Source organism: Schistocerca cancellata, chromosome 5 (genome assembly GCF_023864275.1).
Source record: "Schistocerca cancellata isolate TAMUIC-IGC-003103 chromosome 5, iqSchCanc2.1, whole genome shotgun sequence".
NCBI lineage: Eukaryota > Metazoa > Arthropoda > Insecta > Orthoptera > Acrididae > Schistocerca > Schistocerca cancellata.
This window is the reverse complement of record NC_064630.1, coordinates 398,727,892-398,749,451: the sequence shown is the minus strand read 5'-3', so window position 1 is coordinate 398,749,451 and position 21,560 is coordinate 398,727,892. Positions and strand designations below refer to the sequence as shown.

Sequence of the window (21,560 nt, the reverse complement as noted above, 5' to 3'; positions counted from 1 at the left end):
TCCGTAAATGGGTTGTTTTTTAAAGATATTACACGGTTTCACATATGAAGATGATATTTTGTTTCCTTTTTCTATTTGCAGCCTTGCACTAGGTTTTTATGATGTTTCCAAACATCATTTTACTATATTACAATACACGAAGTAGCATCTTCCTCGGGTTCACTTGGGCTGCAGTGTTGCTGATAAACCATAATTATTAGATTTTGTGGTGCTCGCCAGCATGCTTCTGGATCCAGAAAATGCAGGTTTTTGATCCCTGGATCCAGCAGAGTAGCAATGGCTGCATGGTCATGGTCATTTAATTCAAATGACCCATTCATAGTTCTGTCAATAAAATTCCGTTGCACTTCGTTGTGATGTCGTATATTTTAGTAAAATATGTCCATACTTTAGATTTTAGCGGCACCTTGACACAATAAAAGCTAACAAACCTTTGACAGAAAGCACGCGCTGGACACTTACAAACCACAACAAACAGTATGGGCGACGAACGGATGAATGGGCATAGCAGACGAAGGCCAGTGTGGCGGCGGGAGGGGTGGGGGGCGAAGGCAGTACCATAGATACAAGCAAACAGGCACTCACGCACTCACTCACCACTCGGATACGGGCGCAAAATAGATTCGCTGAAAGTGCGTTTTCTTCAATACCGAGTAAGTACTGATAGAATGGATGGATTCGAAAAGTACCCGGGATCGAAACAAAAGTATCGAATACTTACTTGTATTTAGGAGAGAACCGGCAAAGTGGCCACGGCGAGCAAAGTAACCATTGGGGTCCTGAGTGCTATAAGGTGCTGGCAGGGCGCGGGAAATGCTTTAATTTATTCTACCTGGAAGCCCCAGTCACCCAACGAAGTCTAACCTGTTTGTTGTGCTGATCCTCAGAGTAATAATAATTTTTGAGGATTTTAGTTTTCCTGATGTAAGGTAAGCGGTCAGTTTGTGTATTTATTACGGAGACGGAATGTGAACTGCGTCTCTTTAATGAAATTGTGTTGAAAGTGATCATTCTAGACTCCATAAACATACTTTATTTACAGAAAGTTCGGTCGTGCTATTAAAGGGTATGCAGTTTTTGTGTAAAGGCGTCACTGCGTGCAAAGTGACTATCTTGGCGATGGATTCTGGCCTCTTTGTGTAGGGGAAAACGTAATGGCAGGGCTCCGTGGACATACTTAAAGCAAATCCTGATTACACTGACCTAGAAGCGGCAAGTAAACAAAGAGAAGAAAAAGAAAAAACGAGAAAAAACGAGAAGCAACCAAAGAGAAGAAATAAAGCTTACTTCAAGTGGTTATCTATAGCCGATAAATATTTGAAAAAAAAAAGAACACTTTTTGTGCCAACAGCTGTACAATTTTATACATTCTTATCACACATATGAAATGGAACAGATATTGGCACAAATATGATTTTTTTCCCAAAGAGAAGAAAGGTAGTAAAAGAAGAGTGTGAAGAGCAGCAATCCCAATCCTAGAAGACCTCTTTTCAACGACAACAGTGGAGACATAGTGTGCATGTACTGGGAAAAAAAAATTTCCAATTCAAGGGCAGCAGAGCAGTGGATTTAGTGCCCATTGTACTCCCTCTGGTCCCACGAACTTTGTACAGAAGTTAATGAACACAGTTTGGCTTTTATTTGTGAAAAATATAGTTCGAATAATGCTACACAATAAAATATATTTAGTTCTTTGTTGAATCAGTTTTTTTGTCCTTATTTTTGTATTTAAAGATAAGTTGGCCATGTTGGGCACAGTGCTCATTTTGCCTCTTTGTGAAGATTGAATTGTTTAAAGTACTTAATTTGATCCTGAGGTAGTTAAACTATTTCATATTGTATTCCAATAGTTGCAAATTATAATTACTCCGTTCTATGCACTTCCGTCTATGTCCGACCCCGGTAGCTGAGTGGTCAGCGCGACAGACTGTCAATCCTAAGGGCCCAGGTTAGATTCCCGGATGGGTCGGAGATTTTCTCCGCTCAGGGATTGGGTGTTGTGTTGTCCTAATCATCATCATTTCATCCCCATCGACGCGCAAGTCGCCGCAGTGGCGTCAAATCGAAAGACTTGCACCAGGCGAGCGGTCTACCCGATGGGAGGCCCTCGTCACACGACATTATTATTACTTCCGTCTATTGCTACTTAGCTTAGAAAATATGAATACGTTAGCCCGGTCACTTTTCCCGCCTCTCCCCCACTTGTATCGAAACATCCATATCACCGAACGGAACAAAGGTACTGGAATCGGAAGTACCCTTCGCCTCTCACCGTATGATAGCTTGTGAAGTTAGAGTGTAGTGGTAGAAAAACAGTCGTGACAGGAAACGGCAGAGAGGAATGGTCGGTGGCGTCGTTACGGCTGATTACGGCAAGGTATCGTTATGCTATCATCTGGAGAGACCACTCATTGAAGTCCGTTGCCACACACAGCAGCGACCACACTCGGCACAACCAACATCTCCAGGAAGTGCGATAACATTTCGACTCGCATCCTCTCCGCCGTGCGTTCTTGCAGCCTGGCCGTGGCGTTTATCGCTTGTTTTGTTTAGTACTCCATCTCAAATTAGCCGTCGTCTTGTTTTGAATAAACATACAAACGTCAAGCGCAATTTGAGGAAGTCAACAACTGTGGGAATTTGTTTTCTCGCTCTAGGTGCAGTGTCTGCTGCGCTGGATGTATTTTCGCGACTTTTAAATCAGTGATGCACTTTGGTTTTGACGCGCGTTTATGAGGAATTCGCTAATAAGCTCTTTAGCCGACTGTGACCCGCTGATAAACTCATAACGTTCCCGGAAAATGTGATCCATACTCACGGAATCTTTTCATAATTCTAGGAAGAGTGAGCAATAATACGAGATATGTGACTACCTTGTGCATCTTATCTGGAGTAGTGTATGAAGGCGTGGCAATTCTGGCAACAGTAAATGCTACTGTGGATAAATACGCCACGTTTTGCTCCTGTTGTTATATTTCAAGGAGCTTATTTCAATAGCTTATCCAACTATCGGCCTTTAATCGGCTTTATAATATTCCAAATTTTAACACTTATTTCAGTTTTACTGTATTTAACGCCTAGAAAAAATATGGACTGTAAAGAAAAATTTCTACGTGAAATATTTTTTCAACAACATTTTCAATTTCACTATGAAAGAAATATTTTTTCAACAACATTTTCAATTTCACTATGAAAAACGAACCTCTGTCTGATTACAGTTAATGACATAACGTAACGCCTTCCCTTTGGCGAGTAGAAACTCCTCGCGCAGATGCGAGTGTCAATTTCTTAGATTTCAACAGTAAGCAGAATCTCTGACAATGAAGCTGTATTTTGATATGTATATTGATAGTGAATAAACGTGTCCTTTTTCTTAGACAGTCGTAGAAATTTTTTATTTGACATTTCATAGCATTAAAAACCCCAAAGTACGTTTATCTCATCTTGGAATACGCTATTCGCAATGCCACAACTGGAAATAACAATAGATGACATAAATACAGCAGTAGGATTCAAAATGAAACTACATTACGTACGAGGTGGCTTTTCTCTTGCAAAGAAAAGAGAACATTATGTTACCATAAAAACATTTGGCTGTTTCTCCTTTTGACTATGGTTGCTGAGAGACTATTAAAATTGTTATTAAACTAAAATAATTTTCCCTGACAAAGTCATCAGCTTTGCAGAAATTTTTAGACGTGTAATGAGTTTATGTTTTATTAGTTAAGGAGAATTAACTCACATGCAATTTAAATATAAAGAAAAGTCATGTAAGTTGTCAATATGCAATCGCATACTCAATGATATATTTAAGTTTATAAACGAACTGATATCGAGAACATGTTCCATGGAATGTAAAAATAACTGAGTAGCTAATGAATGATGTTCTGTGCCAAAAGGCATTCACTATTCAGTATAGATTTCGCGCTTGGAGTAACTAATGAATTCCAGGACAACCATAACGATTTTGTATTTCTTAATGGCTTCCTAAAACTGCAAGTGCTATGATAGGTGAGAGGTGAAAAAACTTGGATTTCATGGTCAAGCAGCTGCTCATAAACCACAAGTGACGCTGGTAAATGCCAAACGCTTGGTGTAAGGAGCGTGGACATTGGACGATTGAACAGTGGAAAAACGTTGTGTGGAGTGACGAATCACGGTACAAAATGTGGCGATCCGATGGCAGGGTGTGGCTTTGGCAAATGCCCTGTGAAAGTCATCTGCCAGCGTGTGCGGTGCCAACAGTAAAATTCGGAGGCGGTGGTGTTATGGTGTGGTCGTGTTTTTCATGGAGGGGGCACTATCACAGCACAAGCCTACATTGATGTTTTAAGCTCCTTCTTGCTTCCTACTGTTGAAGAGCAATTTAGGAGTGGCGATTGCATCTTTCAACACGATCAAGCACCTGTTCATAATGCACGGCCTGTGGCGGAGTGGTTATGCGACAGTAAAATCCCTGCAGCGGACTGGCCTGCGCAGAGTCCTGACCTGAATCCAATAGCACACCTTTGCGATGTTTTGAAACGCCGACTTCTTACAGGCCTCACCGACCGACATCTATACATCTCCTCAGTACAGCACTCCGTGAATGGACAGGCCTGCACATAGTCCTGACCTGGGATGTTTTGGAACGCCGACTTCGTGCCAGGCCTCACCGACCGACAGCGATACTCTCCTCAGTGCAGCACTCCATGAAGAATGGTCTGCCATTCCCCAAGAAACCTTCCAGCATCTGATTGAATGTACGCCTGCGAGAGTGGAAGCTATCATCAAGGCTAAGGGTGGGCCAACACCATATTGAATTCCAGCATTACCGATGGAGCGCACCACGAACTTGTAAGTCATTTTCAGCCAGGTGTCTGAATACTTTTGATCGCATAGTGTATCTGTCAGCCATCAAAGTTACTAAGTTGCAAAGAAGCTGTGTCTTCCGGCTTGCTAGTAGGTGGTTGGTACACTGGGGGCAGAAGAACATTTCGCCTGAGAAGGAAGCACAGAGATTGGTTTAAACTTTATACGATGCTCCATAGATTTAGGACATGGAACACAGTGAACGGTTGGGCTTATGGGCGTGTGGCCATCATTAGGCCCCATAGCGCTTTCGAAGAAGGTTACGCAAACTACCAGCACCCTCACTCTTATTTCATTTCTCTGTTTACCCATGAAATAACTGGCAGAGATTTAGTATGACATGCATCTCGTCACCGTGGTTCTAAACATGCAGTTGTTTATCTAAAACATCATATACTGCTTGTAAGTGTGAAATGCCAAACTACTTCCAGCGGTGATCGTTGTGAATGGGGGAGACGATGAGTTAGTGCTCCATCCAGTCAGTCGAGATGGGGCTTCACTTTTCTTCCATGAAATTCATCTTCTTGTTGGTCACATGCATGAAAGAATAAAGGGACTCGAGACTGCACTGAATACGCAGATTTGATATTTGACATCCTTATACGATGAAGTAGGTTAAGTACTGTTCAGGATCATTGTGACAGGAAGGGTATAAGAGGGGAAAGCCGTGAACGACCTAGACGTGGCATCGGAGCTGGTGAGGGGAATTTAGATAACTGATCATTTTTCGAGACAGGAAAGCATAAGAAAACTAAAGAAAGATCGGAAGAGCTATGGAAATCGTCATTAACGTCAGTAGTATATGATACAGATAAATTTTAGTTTGGTTATATCTACGTGTGTTATCTATCTTATTTACACTCAAACTTATTGCTCGGTAATATTTAAAACTGGACGATTTAAAAAAGAATGATAGCATGTATGAAGTTAGACATATTTTAACAACAGTTTCGTAATGTACATATTTCTCACGAAATTTTCTGAGATAAAAAGTATTAAAAACATAGTATTTTTTGCTATATCTAATGCTTTGTGTAAATATAAATCATGCCATGAGGAAATCAGCTATTAACAAGAAGTAAAAATAAACAGTGTTAATTCAGTATTGCAGGGTTACTTTGAAATATCATGGTATTTGTATAAACCTGACATTGTTAAATTTAAATAATCGTAGCCAGAAGCGCTCTTCACAGCCAATTAATGCATAATCACAAGCGTGAGAGCTCGTAAGAAGGTGGGAACACAACTGAAATACTAACTAGAAACCACAGAGGTAACAAAATAACAAAATTGTTACTTTTAGTTCAAAATAATGATAACATGTGGAGTAGCATCCATTTGAGAGAAAAGTAGAAGATGATAAACATAACCTGTCTGGTAAAAAGTTACTCTGACTGACTGTAGTAAATCTATGATATACGTAAAAGGTACACTCTACCATTTCCCGTGCAGTAGCATGCTGAGTATAGATGCAGAAGTAAATAAATTGGATGATGAAGCCTGTAACATTCTAATGATTTTCTGACTGCTACTTCCGAGTGAAATCATTTTAGATCACCTCTCCGTTGCAGCCTGATGTTGAGAGTGATTCCAGGTGATTAAGTATTACTATAATTAGTTAGATACACGTTCCGAAGAACATTTGAACGATTTTTTCATCGGAACGATGTGGAAGGGATCACTTTACAGCATATGTAAGTATAATTAGTTTTGACATTCATGAAAACATTATTTTTCAGTCCTACTTTTGCAAAAACAGTTAAACTAGGTTTTTTTTATCAGGCTACCAGTTTAAATTGAAATTTGTCTGTGGTATAGTAGGAGATCTATAGGAAATAATGTTAGGTTACACTTAAAATTTGGTTTGTTACCTGCCAGAAATTTTATGTTACTGAGCAAATGATGAAAACCATATTTTTTGATGAAAACTTAATTCTCTTCTGACCCACTCACAGTTTTAATAACGATAATAAATGTCATTGTTTCTTCTAGTGTTGCAAGTGCCGATATCACTATACTTCTGAAGTTATGATGGATTATTTACGACGTGTTTCTTTGCCGAATATATAAAGTACTGTTACAATGCATAGTTCCATTCTGGGTGAACACCAAAATTATTGACATGTGTAACAATCGGGTCTACTGCCGGATGTTTGTGTCGCTCTGGCACAATATTTCGGCCACGTAACTCGTTGCCTTCTTCAGGTGCTACCTGAGACTCACATGTCACACATGTCAAGATCTCGCCGGGAAAGCCTGAAGAGTCACCAAAATTATTCTTACTGATCGTTTTTGTAAAACCATTAATTTTGTTTTTACGTGATAAGTTATCACAGAAAATTGTTTCACAAGACATTATTGAGTGGAAATACACTAATATGTTAGGAGGTTGATTCATTAGTTTACAAGACTAGCAATTATACGAAGGGATATAGTAGCTGAACTTATTGTTTGAGCGTTTCTTTCAGTTGAAGAGTTCATCATTACCTACAGCCACCAAGTTTGGAACATTCTATTCTTGTTACTGACTCCTGTTTACGTGTTACATCTGTCATTGGTATTACTCCACTTCTTGCACAAAACCAAATACAGCGTGTTTGTTCAAAATTAAGGGAGAGCCAATTTTCGGAGGACCACTTAATACTTGAAAAACATGTGTGACGAATTATTCTGTTGCTTTGTCACAAATGGGATGTATTGTAACGCTAGTGTCGCCTGCAAAAAGTACCATATCTGCCTGAAGAATGTTAAGTCGAAGGCCGATCACATAGATAAGGAATATTCGTGGATCGAATACTGAACCCTGTGGATTCAACAACAATAAAGCACTAGACGTTTATAAAATATGTAGGGTGAGACTTCCTCAAACACATGGATGGCATCACCCATCATTTGCTTCCGCAAATGCACGCTCCGGCGACTGAATCGGTGTCCCCACCTGCTGTCCGTCGAAATGCCCATTTAAGGGAGGCCACGTAGCAACAGGACCGGCAGATGGCGTTGGGCCGTGCGCCCAGCTGAACTACGGACCCTGACCCGCTATTATAAATAGTGAACCGCAGGGCGACCTAGCTTCCAGTTGTCAGCAGGACAGGCCATAAGCGTCTTCGTGCCACCGATCTCTGTAAGTCTTCTGTGACACTTCCACCTCACCCACTCGCAAAGCAGCTCACCTGTGTTACCAAACGCGTAGGTTAGCGTATCGAGGTAGAAACTAGAGGATTTGTCTCATTTCCGATGCTGCGGGCAGCACATCGAATGTGATCGTCCGTATTGTAAAATCGGAAGTCTGCACAACATTACACGGAACTCGTCACATCTCTGAATGCAGCTCATGTCCGGTGCTTCGCTGAAGGAATTACAGCTAGGTACTTTGTGCCGCCGCACCAGGTTTGCCAGCCACCGTCGAGTGCCATTCTGTGGACTACCCGTGACACTGACAAGTTTAAATTAAAAGGCAGACTTGTGTTACCGACAAAAACAGGTGATGAGTTCTAACATTTACATACTATTCAGAAATCTCATTTGTTTCCACTTCGATGCAATAAGAACTCAGCATATTACTTTCATGAATAATTCTTTACTTACTATTTTCAATTATTTCTCACAGAGGTCGGTCCTTAAATTGTATTTCAAAAGTTTCATCGCCTATGCGTTTATTATTTATTTATTCCTTCTTTCAATGGCCTAACGACCTAATATCGATACTCATCGGCATCATAGATATAATAGAGCTAGACATATTCACAGAGACAATTGATTAGAACAGTGCATTGCAGTTGTCACATGTGAAAGACTTCAAAAGGCATTCCCGCTTTCGTGAGACTCTAGTGTTGTTGTAGTACTCCGGTATTTAACAAATCTCCACGAGATGCATCAGTTATGCATTTTACTTTTTATTACTCTGCCGCTGTTGGTGCCACGGATTTCCAATCGTTGGAATGCGAGTTGCCACACCTCTCATAAATGTGCTGCAGAAATGAAGTTAATATTCGGTTTTACATTCATAGATTCACGTGTGCAGGGAAGGCTGTATTTTAAGTAGCGTTATCTTGTCATCATGTTAAAAATAAATAATAGAATCTGTGTTTACATTGCGTTTAGGTGGCCTTAAGTGACCTTGACTGACAAAATAAATCAGAATAAATTAAGATAAGCCATTAGTTAGCTAAGCAGAAGTATGAAAAATGTAAAATAAGTTCATAATGCTGCAATTTTTTTAGCTAGGTATTCTTTACGTTATAAATTGCATTCGTGTTAAATCACGACTGTCATTTGCATTCTATTAAAGATTTGTGTTGACATACAACTAAAGTTCGTAACTTGTGTCGTTATTCGGTTTTGTTGGTGTATTTTTATTCGTTCGAGCACAGCATTTTCCAAATAAATTTTATTATGTATCAACAAAATTTATTATTACAGATCTGCGTAACAATGTGGTTGATAAATAAATTAGAAAAGAAAAATATGTAAAGAGTTGCATTAGAAAACATGATTTTTTTTTCTGCTGGTGTGTAGTCTTTAATCTCTGAGCCATACGTGGATTTATCATAGTCAATAAATTTTCAGTAAATCGCTGACGAACTTTTTTTGCGTACAGCATAAAGGCTACATACAGACTAAGTTTTGTGATCCCGTTATAATCAGCAATATTACAGATTTTTTGTTAAATCTTGGTAACTGCCTCATAAGCATTCATAGTGATTTCAGAATTTGTCTTGTACAAAAATTCGGCATAACGTAAGCAAATGACTGGCGAGTTTCTCATACTACGACTTAGCGAAAAGACCAAGAAGATTTCGTAATCAAGCTACGTGCTCCTAGCTTGGTCAGAAAGATAAAGCGATCTGGAATTAATATAGATGGCAATTCACAGCTTTCATACTGTTTCATTTTCCTGGTCTTCAAGCGACCATTTTCAACCAAACACTGTTCTAGTCCCCATTACTCACTGAAGAGAGGTACCTTTATTGCAATGATGTTTGTATGGGTATGTATGGTCGTCAAGGCTGATTAGAGTACTTTCAATTGATATCTAAATTGACAGTAAGCACACTTAGATAAATTATAGCATGGTGAAGTCTTATACAGGCAAAAATGTGCATTTTTGATATGTGTTTATACTAAACATTTTAAAACAATATCAGAGTTTCCCGTCGCATTTAGAGCAGTATTACGGGTTCTAAACATTGTAGATCAATAAAACACCGTGACTTGCGCGTGGTAATGAAGTGTTTTCTGTGGAATAATGATTTCGAGCTACTATGAATGAACATTTTAGAAGTAAGCAGTATACTCATACCCTTCTCAGGCGGCTACCTGCTGTTGTGTTAGATGGTTCTCTTAGATAATTTTAATGTATATTAAATTAATTTTAAATCTACATATAACTGAGTACACTTTATTATATGATCAAGTCATCAACCGACAATTTACATCTCACATATACACATATGCACCAGATTACACCTGTAGTCTTCATTTCTGCTTAATTATTTATTCGCACTGTTTTGACCGAGATATGAAAATAAAAACAGCAAAAACCTGTGCCATCCACTTTCAACAACCCGCGCCCCCTCCTCCCACCTCCTAGTGACAAAAGTTTGTGCGAGTTTTTACTGAATTGGGTGGTACATTACCCAACAGAAAATCCCCTAACATGGATTTTTTTGTTGTTTTGTTTCAACGATCTTCTTTCGAGCCAAAAGAGCTATGATCTGGATACAAAGAACTGCAGTTCTCTAACACCACATCTTGTCCCGTTCAGAAGAGAATGAAAATAAAAATTAAAAAAGAAAATAAAAGCTTCAACCACCCACTTGGTCTATCAGCCGCACGCCCTCAACCCGTTTTGCACCTTCCCTCTCCACATGTCTCCAACAACGAGCATACGAAAAGGCACTACGCACGTTCCTGTTGAATCTAATCCTCCGACATAAACAAATTCCTTGAGCTCTTCATAATTATTTACTTTTATTTCATGCGTACATCTTTCAGGACCTTGTCTTGTACCTCTTGTACCTTACTGGTTACATTGCCTTACACAAAAATAGCTTCCGCGTTGTGCAATGCCTACAGTTAACCACTGAACGTTTAACCAGTTATGTAATGCCCAAATGTTATGAGCAAACAGGGGGAGACGGTGGAAATCCATGACGAACCGTAAAGCATTAAATCAAAAGTAACATATCTTTTAGTTCGTGGAACGATTCATGATATCGAAACGAGGCTTTCGGCGAATTATGGGTAGCCAGAGGGACAGGTAATTTTGTTGTATATGATAAATCTCTCAATTCTTGTATCAACAGAGATACTAGTGTTGGTATACCTTTTTTTGATGGAACGCTATACTTTTTTAACACCATTCAAAATCTCTCGAAAATCCGACTATAGAGACATAACGCTTGTTACTGCTGATGTTGAAACTTTTTACAAAAATATCCGAGAAATGTGCACAAACTGAATGGCAAGATGGTTGGAATCGGTTATTGCAGTGTAAACTCTGCTAAATGGAGTACTCATGCCATGCTTCGTTGTTACATGCAGCAAGAATATGGACTTGCGCTGCAAAGATAAAACTGGTTTTATCTTGGCTCTACTTTATATGGCATATAGTACATAATATGTTTCAAAGTCTTTGCATCAAACGTCTAGAGGTGATCAAGGAGAACAACTTCTGTTAGAAACAAAATGTTAGCTCGCACTTGCAGGCGATCCTAGGCGTCTTTTTATAGAACTTTCCGGCACTGGGACGACGAGATTTCGTTGAACTAGCAGAGCCTACTAACCACATGTGCTTCATCTGCATAATAACCAGCCCAGTGAATTAATAGAATGATTTTCAAGAAGAAAACCTTAATGGAGAAAGATATTTTAGAAGCTGGACCTATCCCATTTCACAGGGAGCAGATGACTGCATTATATGCAACACACATTGCATACAAATGCAGCAGACTGCCTACGGGCTGCCGCCTCTCCTGTGCATAACCAATTATAAAAGTCACCTAGCATCGCCAGGGTGGGTCAGCGAATACTCCATCTCTAACGAAAGCTGTTCGCCATGGGGTGGTTCGTCACCCTAGAAGTCTGATGCGAAGACTTTGGAGCACCCTGTAGTAAGAGTCAGCTATGATTTTCAGAAATGGAAGAATATGCGAACTTCTAGCCTATCAGAAGCCTCTTATGAAAACTATTTCAAATGTGTGTATATACGTGTAAGTGAACATCTTTTGTAGAAACAAGTAAACAATCATAAAGCTTGGTACGACGGCAGAACCATTCACGAAACAAAAGTAGTGTTGAGCGACTCTCCCCGTATACTCTGTAACACTGTGAGCGTAATATAGGGTGTTTCAGAAGTGATGGTCAATATTCAGGGAGATGGCAGGAAAGATCATTCAAAATAAAAATCAAGTAAACATGTGGTTTAAAACGCATGCCTTAAGAGCTATGATTAATTCTTAATCTTCGATACTGTGAAACAAATCTCTTCTACTGCAAGCTCTTTGCTTTCCATATTTTGGGAAGTGGCAGTATGGACTAAAACAAGAAAAAAATGTCCAGTAAACATCTGCTCTAAAATGCATACCTTAAACGTTATGAGCAATTATTCATTAGAAGAGTTGTGTTTCAAAGTAGCGAAGGTGAACAAGTGCTCATAGCTCTTAAGGTATGCATTTTAGAGAACCATGTTTACTGGACTTTTTTTTTTTGTCCATACTACCACTTCGCAAAATATGGAAAGCAAAGAGCTTGCACTAGAAGAGATTTGTTTCACAGTATCGAAGATCGAGAATTGATCATAGCTCCTAAGGAATGCGTTTTAAACTCCGTATTTACTTGACTTTTTTGTTTCGAATCATCATTCCTGTTATATCAAAAATGGCTCTGAGCACTATGGGACTTAACTTCTGACGTCATCAGTCCCCTAGAACTTAGAACTACTTAAACATAACTAACCTAAGGACATCACACTCATCCATGCCCGAGGCAGGATTCGAACCTGCGACCGTAGCGGTCGCGCATTTCCAGACTATAGCGCCTTGAACCGCTCGGCCACACCGGCCGGCCCCTGTTATATCCCTGAATATTGACCATCACTTCTGAAACACCCTGTACTATTGCAAATAGTATACAGAGCGACCACGAACTCTACCAAAAAATTTTTGAGAGGTTCTTCAGGGATATTTCCTTAGAATTTTCGCTATAAAATGCCCGTCATCTCCGGTGCCTTGTTACAGAATAATTACATTCGTTTGTTTTCTTACCACTTTACCTTTGCATCTTTCCTGCACTGAAAATACCTGCACAACAGTGCAAATGTCGACAATACGTGACGTGTGCACTTGCTCTTGACAGCAGTAAAGACCTGTTTACTCTTCGCTCTCAAGTTTGTATTCAGTGCTGCTCGTTTCTGTTTTGGGTTTGTTCTTCCAGCGGTGTTCGTTTTACGGTAACAGTGATGCACAGCAGTGTGATATGTTTGCAGCTGAAGTATTGGTCAATATGCACCTCGCGTGTGGGTTGGCTAAATGCATTGGAAGAGTGACGCAGGGACATTACACTGGGCTATTCTCGTAGCAGCGACAACCACATCACAGAACTTGGTCATCTGCCTGAGACCTGTTTCATTGTTCCGTGTTTTTTTTTTTTACGGTAAGGTTTTTGACTGCTGTGAAGATATTTTTATAGAAACGAAATAAGTTGGGGTGATTAAATAAACTGTGTTTACATTATTACTGCATAACAAGCTACCGTAAACGACGAACACCAAACTAACTCAGCAAATATTCCTGAAGAATCTCAGAAATTTTGTGGGCGGAGTTGGGGCTCACCCCATATGAGGCGGCACTGTTGCTGTTGAGGCAACTGTGGACAAAAATAAATTACTGCACTACATGAGTAATTCAGCAATTATAAGAGATACTTTGATTAGGAAAAACGGAAACCTAAAGAGGAACAAAATCCAGTGAATGACTGTTTCAGTTCCAGACAAGTTCTCTTTGTCTGATATACACTGAATGAAATTTACAGTCACATTTATTTGCATCAGCCAGTGAATGGCGTAACATTTGTTATTATCATCGTATAGTAGTTCTGTGCATTCCACATATGATATTATTGCTTGTTAACAACAAATTAAGAATGACAAGCATGTCAGTTAAGTCCAACTGGTAACTCAAACAGTGCTCCTACCTCTGCGACCTGCCTCACTCGCTATTCTCCACGCCATAAGCAACTTATTTCAGAAAAAAATAATTGTCTGTTTTTCGGCGCCCTTTCTTCTGTCGGACACTAGATATGTCGTACATCAGCAACTCCTTCTACAATCAGGGAAGATAATCTGAATGTGTCATTTCCTGTTGGCAGCAGATTCACACATGCATACATTTCCGTTTCTATTCTGCCCTTTCTTCTCCTTTTACTTTCCGTTAATCCTGTCTAGGTCGGTTGTACTCAGGGATTGGCAAATTTATTTCATACAACTTTTCGGCCGGATGCCTTCCTGTCGTCGCAGTCGTCATATCCCTAGAGGGATGGAAGTCGTGTGCGACAGAGAGAAAAGATCTAGTCCAAAAGTCATGACGAAGGATCCGTTTCGGACGGCATGTAGCCTTTAAAACTCCAGAAAATAGGGAAAATACATTTGTACGCCTCATGTCTGCAGCTTAATAGTTTCCGACAAATCGAAGAATTAGTGATTTCGAACCGTTACTCTCTCGAGGAGTAAAGCTCTTAGTGACTGGACCGCTATCCAAATAGCACAGGTCTACGTTCAGTTCAGTCAGCTCCCGTGAATAAGCATTACTCCACACACTTATTTCATTAACAATATGTGGTGCAAGTCAACATGGTTTATAGTCACACACTTTATGAGCAAAAGAACAGGTGATCAAACACATGTCGTAAAGTTCGTAGGTTGATTGCTTTTCTCGTTATTCACAACAAACTTTATGACTTTACGAAACGTTAGCAACAGCTTTCATTCTCTTGCCAAAGGGTGAAAAAAAAGGTTAAAGAATTAAGATTCAAACCCATGAGCTTGAAATTTGACTGATATGAAGACAGACTTCATAGCATTATTGCCTCAACAGTGCTGGTAATTGGAGATGTCAGCTGTTAAATATTTTATTATGAAAAATAATGGCTATTCTCATACTACTTTGTCTCCTTTGCGTCGTATGTTACTGGTTATTTGTTTAACTGCCATCAGTTTCCATGTGCTTCGGCTTCATATTCAGGCACCAATGCCCTGTGATCAATATGATACACCACCACAAGAATGTCGGGAAAATATACTCAATCAACTTTTCGTGTAGACTGTAACTCAGTCTTATCGTTACCACATCAGAAGATGCTGGCGTACATTATTCAAATATACCTGAGCTGGTACATCATTTCGGTCATAGAGCTCTGTTGACTGAACATGAAACCTTGTTGGTCTTAAAAAATAAATGAAAAACAAATTATGCAGATGAGAGGAGAAGAAATAGTTTGAAAATGTCTTTATTCTCGATAATAAAATTATAACATTCGGTCATGTCCTTATTTTGCAAGGCTTTTCCTCCTTTAATATGTCTACAATGGATTAAAATCAACAGATTTATAAATTCTTTTAAAAGACTTCATTGTCGCCTATGACTGTTAAAGCTATTTGTTCGCAAAATCCGCTGTGGCAGTTTCGATCGCAAATCCTTTTCAGATTGCAGCACATGGATAAACGACAAAAACCGTTGTAGCGGATTTTATGAATAAATTGTTTTAATAGACTAAGGCGACGATGAAGTCTCAAAAATCTAATACTTGAGCTTCTCAAAAGGCGTTAGACTTGGTACATGATATCGATCAATTACATTTCCTTATTTTCAAGTGTTCTAAAGATGACATCTAGTTCGAAAGGGGTTTTATAGGTACGACAATATGACGAAGCCTACTGAAGTCAATGAGCCCCAGGGTCTGGCTCGTCCCTGTTAGATAAGTTCGATGAGCAGTTGTCAGTCGTACCCTAGCCGTCGTTCTCCGAAGAAGGAATATACATCCATCACCACCTGTGGCCGCGCAGTGTCCTACTGAAATATGGCATGTGTTGTTTGAAGGAGGAGCAATGCCCCGCATCTTAAAAATTCTACAACGTTGTAGCAGCTGCTGTTCAGATGGCCTCCATTGCATTGGAGCAGACATGGCTTGTTGTACCTTATAACACCCCAAATTATCACACCTCGTTTTTCTCTCCTTCACCGCTCAGTAATGCAGGGTGCCGTACTGCGGTCACTACAGTAGTGTTTAATATGAACATTGTCCGATCAAAAGTATCCGAATGTTAATAAGGAATGCCAAGATGACGGTTGGAACTGTACTGGGGTGGAGGTGTTTGAACCTCTGTGGAGGAATGGCAGTCAGTTCTTCCTCAAGAGCCGAACCGGAGAAGGAAGTGACGCTGGATGCTGGCGTCTGATGCGAAGTAGGTTTTCCAACTCGTCCCAGAGCTGTTTACTGGGTTCAGATCGGGACTCTGGGCAGGCCAGCCCGTCTCAGAATTGTTGTTGTTCACAAACCGCTGTCAAACAGATCGTGCTATATGATGGGGTGCATCGTCAGCCTGAAACAAACGAATACCGTCTCCGAACTGTTTCCCTACTGTACGCAGTACAAAACGCACTAAACTGTGTTCATATCTTTCGGCATTCAGCGTTTTCTTAAGTGCAATAAGGGCATAGCACCGAAAAACTCCCTCTTACCTTAACACCATCTCCTCTGTACTTAACTGTTGTCACTATACATGACGGCAGGTAACATTCCATAGGCATTCGGCAAATCCCAAACCCATCTATCAGATTACCGCAGAGTACAGCGTGATTCGTCGTTGCAAATCACTAGTTTCCAGTCATTCACTTTCTGGTAGCGTCGCTCTTTTCGCCACATCGTGGGTTACGTAGCACTGACTATAGAAATGTGTGACTTATAAGGAGCTGATCGATCGTTATACCCCAAGCTTTTTTTTCTCCCTACGCGCAATCGTTCTGCTAGCTGGACTTTGGGACTATCGAGTAATTCCATACACTGGTTTCATACCATTTCTTAGAACCACCCAGAAATGCTCGACTGTTGGTGACCCTCAGTACATAAGGACTGCCTGGTCTTGGTTTAGCTGTTATTATTTCTTCACTTTTCCACTTCACATTTCCATGCCCAGTAGTTGACTTGAGCAGCTTTGGAATGGTTGGAATGTCCTTGCTGAGTTTGTTACTCCCATGACATACAATGCCTAGTCCACATTCGAAGACACTGAGCGCTTACGACCGACCCATTCGGATGTTACCGTTACTCTATTGAAAATGCTGCCTCTGGATCACGGGGTCCCATGTTAGATTCCCGGCCGGGTTGGGGATCTTCTCTGCCTGGGGACTCGGTGTTTGTGTTGTCCTCATCATTTCATCATCATCATCATCATCATAATCATCATTCGTGACAGTGGATATATAGGAATGTGCAAAAAATTGGACTGTGTAAAAATTGGGACTTTGTACGGGCGCTGATGACCGCGCAGTTGAGCTCCCCACAAACTAAACATCATCATCATCTACTAACAACATAATCCTCCACGCCACCTTTTATACTGGCGAGTCCACCTCTCCTGACATCTAGCGGTCAATTATGAATTATAGAGTGGTTTCCGGATTCTTTTGGTCGGGTAGTGTATGTAGCCAACACTATAGGACACACTTAAGCGGAATTATTCCTAGCGCAGAAACGCTAGCAACGCCGTGCATTTGCTCACTGCCGAGTGTGGATTTGAAGTTTAAAACAATGTGAGACGATGCAGTGGCATGTGTGCTCCCAGGCCGTGCAGCGAAAAACTGTGTCGAACCCTTCGCGCATGGAAGATCACATCCAGTGCAATATTTCAGCGCTGATCCAACATTCTAGACGATTTGTACGGAAGTTAAGGTGAAGTAGACGAGATCGGGATTATGTCGACTGCATGGTCTAGTGGCGTGAAAGCCTCTTCTATCCACTAGTACCCATACTTCTCGTTGTCTCATCCAAACCACAGTATGTACCAACCGAAATGTCACGATACGATGTACTCGTACTCATTTCTCCACAACTGATCATTACTCTTCGGTCGAGGTTTCTCATCCGCTGACATTGCGTGCTCTTACGTCGACGAGTCATATTTTTTACTTGATATCACTTGATGGGGATCTTCACGCACTGAACTTTGTGCGACACACAACCCAGAACACTCCTGGCCATTCTTAATTCCTCTCCGTAACACCCGAACCTCCAGATGTCAGACACTCAAATCGGTGCCAAACGATGTATGTAAGTAGATTATCAAACGAAACACCGGTTTAGTTCCTGCTCTGTGCTGTCATCCAGTAGAACATGCGTAAACGGTAATTAAAAGTAACACCAGAACTACGGAGCACAGGAAAGGCGTATCTATGAATGATAGTTTTGTAGATCTCGCGTGGGTGAGTTGGTAAAGTGAGTCGTCGTGCCAAAGGTCCCGCTTTCAAACCATACTAATGACAATTTGTTCTAACTGTTTACGCGTGAAACTGTTATACGGGAGAGCATTTTCCAGAGATTTAGAAGGATTTTTTGGAGATTGTAGCAAGGTTCTTTTGGCAGTCTGCTTTCAGTTCGTTAGTAGCAAACCTGTAGAGCACATGTGTATAGACAGGTGTAGTGTTCTGTCGGACATGTGCAACAGAACAGACACCACTTTTATGAAACAGCTAGCGCATTTGTAGTGTCACAGAATAAACATAAACAATCGGAGCAGGAGAATAAAGAAACAATTGCATCACGCGTGCTGAAGTTTTAATAGTCCTATATAACACTTTCACTCATAACACAGTAAAAAAAATTATCATCTTTTGGATATGAATCCAGGAACCTGGTACGACGATCTAACGCTCTACCAACTTCCACACGGAAGTGATACTTATTAGTTACTCATACTTACGCTTTTCCTGTGATCCGTTGATATGGTGTTTATTTGAATTAACTTTTACACCCGTTCTGCTTGACGACAGCATATAGTACGAAGTTTTGGTTGATACTCTGTCTACATACAACGTTTGGTATCGATCTGAGCGTCTGACATCTGGAAGTTTGGGTGTAATCAATATTGGTCACGTTAACTAATCCTGTCGCCTCTTGGTAGAATAACTCCATAACTATTAATGAAAAGCTCGAAACGAGGATGTTTTGCAGTATTAATTCACTTCTATAACGGGTTATCGGCTTACAAGGTTATCAGCAGACTTTAACTATCGTCGTCAAACAGGATATAATAGTGCTGAAAGATATTACACATGGAGTGCAAATCACAGATATATGTTCCTAGACTGGCAAAGGCGGATCTGTTACTAACGCCTGACGTTTGGTGAGGTAAGATGGCGGCATCATGAAGTTTGTGTATGCTACTACGATTTTTTGAAACGAAATGATGTTGTAAGATTTACGAGACCGTCTAAAAAAATTCTACAGTTGAGCATGTATTTACGTACTAGTTGATTTTAAGATGTACATTGTAGAGTAGTGTTACGGGAAGAACACCAGGTCACATTTACACGCGTTTAAAGCAGACTGCAGTTATCGTAAGAACACCAAAATGAATAAAGACTCTTGTTGTCAATGACAAACAGCACGATCTACTTATAAGAGCACTTTCACAACAAGCATACTACCCGAAGTTGATCAAAAATAGTTAAAAACACAAAAGTAAGCTACATCTGTTAATACTAGAGTTATTGAACCCCTTAAAATAAACACAAACTATTTAAATGCTGATTGTATTTCAGGTAAGACAAACTGTAATTATTTAGGCTTACATATAGTACAAAAACCAAAATACGTGATATGTTTCTTACGTTTGCATTGAGACATGTTCCTTTCCTTGTATTTTCTGTATGCTGTACGAAAAATTGCAATCAAAAACGTCGCTTGTATTGACCATTATCTCAAAACTCTAAAGGTAACGTAGATATATCAGTTTATCGCCATTTTTACAACTGTTTTATCAGAAAGTAAACAGCTGTTTTACACGTCCTTTCGCAAGCCGCCATATTGCGACTGACACCAGTGATACTGTATATGATATTGCCGATCTAATAATGTATGTCTGTGGTGAAAATACAGAGTAAATGTTATCTTTGACAGACACAGAGTGAAATAAATCTTTGACAATATAATGGTAACGTAATTGAAAAAGTTTTTTGTTTTTAAATTCAATTAACGATCAGAATAAAATGGAATAAAATAAGATACTGGTTCTGATGATGACTTATAAGATTTTAAACTGTCAAATCACAAACATAAAATTTTATTTTATTGTGATTATTAGTTTAATTCAAGTAGTTATATAGTCCATTAGGTTGTTTTTGCGAGTTCACTGTTTTTTCGATGTTTAGTGTTAGTTTTTTCTGGTTTGATCGCATTTTATTTATTTACTGTTTAACTTTAACATTATGAACTGCGATACCATTAAGCTGTCAAAGATGACATTTGCTTTGTGTTTGCATCTCTCCTTTGCAATATTGTTCATAAGTATTGTCCCCTCTTTGTCGACGACAGTCAGTTAAATTCTGACGATGGTGTTGTAAGTAAAAATCGGATTGACGAATTGAATCAATACTGTAGAATATCCGCAATTTTGTGCTTTTCATTTACAGAGCTAGTCATTTAATAGTGGTAAGGCAGTCAGTTTATAGTGACCACGATGAGCGCTAGATGACCACTTAACGTGTCACTTTCGTAACAAGATACTGGCTCTGATGTTAACCCATAAGATTTGAAACTGTCAAAATTTCACCAATAACGATCACAACAACTGCGAATAAAAAAAGTATTTGTCAAAATAATAAATAAACCCGCTCCAGTTAGTATTGATAAATCCTTTATTTGAAGAAAATCGTACACTCGATCTGGGTTTCAGGATGTAAATTCCACCTTCAGGTGCTACAAGAAACAAGGAAATCTAAGAGGAATTGTTCATAAAATTAATTAACGTCAAAAGGGCCCATAGGAATGTGAACATCAGGTTAACTCTTGATTGCGTACGAGAAAGTCGAACAAGTCATGTAAAAGATCCAGCAAATTTATAAAGTAGCATGCGAGATCTCGTGCGGGTGTGACATGAAAAGGTATTCCTAGTCAACCATTACTGCACCTGGTAAACGGGGTCTAACCGAAAGAACATGAATGCAACAGGAAATAAATACACATTACCAGCCTAATGTGCTCTATGGACCAACTGCGAACGACTATACATGTGGCATGGGCTTAAGAAATACAATTGAAGACATAAAAGCCGTAGAAGGGCTGGGCACTTACATGGTAAGCTACTTTTGAGGTTTACAAATTGGCATTTTACGGCATTTATGCGTTCATTTCACATTCTTAAGCCGGCCGGAGTGGCCGTGCGGTTCTAGGCGCTGCAGTCTGGAGCCGAGTGACCGCTACGGTCGCAGGTTCGAATCCTGCCTCGGGCATGGATGTGTGTGATGTCCTTAGGTTTATTAGGCTTAATTAGTTCTAAGTTCTAGGCGACTGATGACCTCAGAAGTTAAGTCGCATAGTGCTCAGAGCCATTTGAACCCACATTCTTAAGCCCATGCCACATGTCTAGTCTTTCACAGTTAGGCTGGCAATGAGTGTTTACTTGCTGTTACTTTCATTGTTTTTTTCGGATATGC

At 39.9% G+C, this 21,560-nt stretch overlaps 2 protein-coding genes across 2 annotated transcripts in view; one reads left to right on the top strand and one right to left on the bottom strand.

The window, feature by feature from the left end:
* Nucleotides 1-21,560, bottom strand: part of LOC126187427 (uncharacterized) — a 216,718-nt gene that overhangs the window by 135,721 nt on the left and 59,437 nt on the right. The gene's annotated exons all lie outside the window — the stretch shown is intronic.
* The window catches only part of LOC126187429 (neuroparsin-A), a 147,825-nt gene continuing 134,141 nt past the window's right edge, over nucleotides 7,877-21,560 (top strand). Inside the window, exon 1 of the mRNA XM_049928502.1 lies at nucleotides 7,877-7,975. The gene's annotated coding sequence lies outside the window, so the exon portion shown is untranslated. The remainder of the gene's footprint in view (nucleotides 7,976-21,560) is intronic.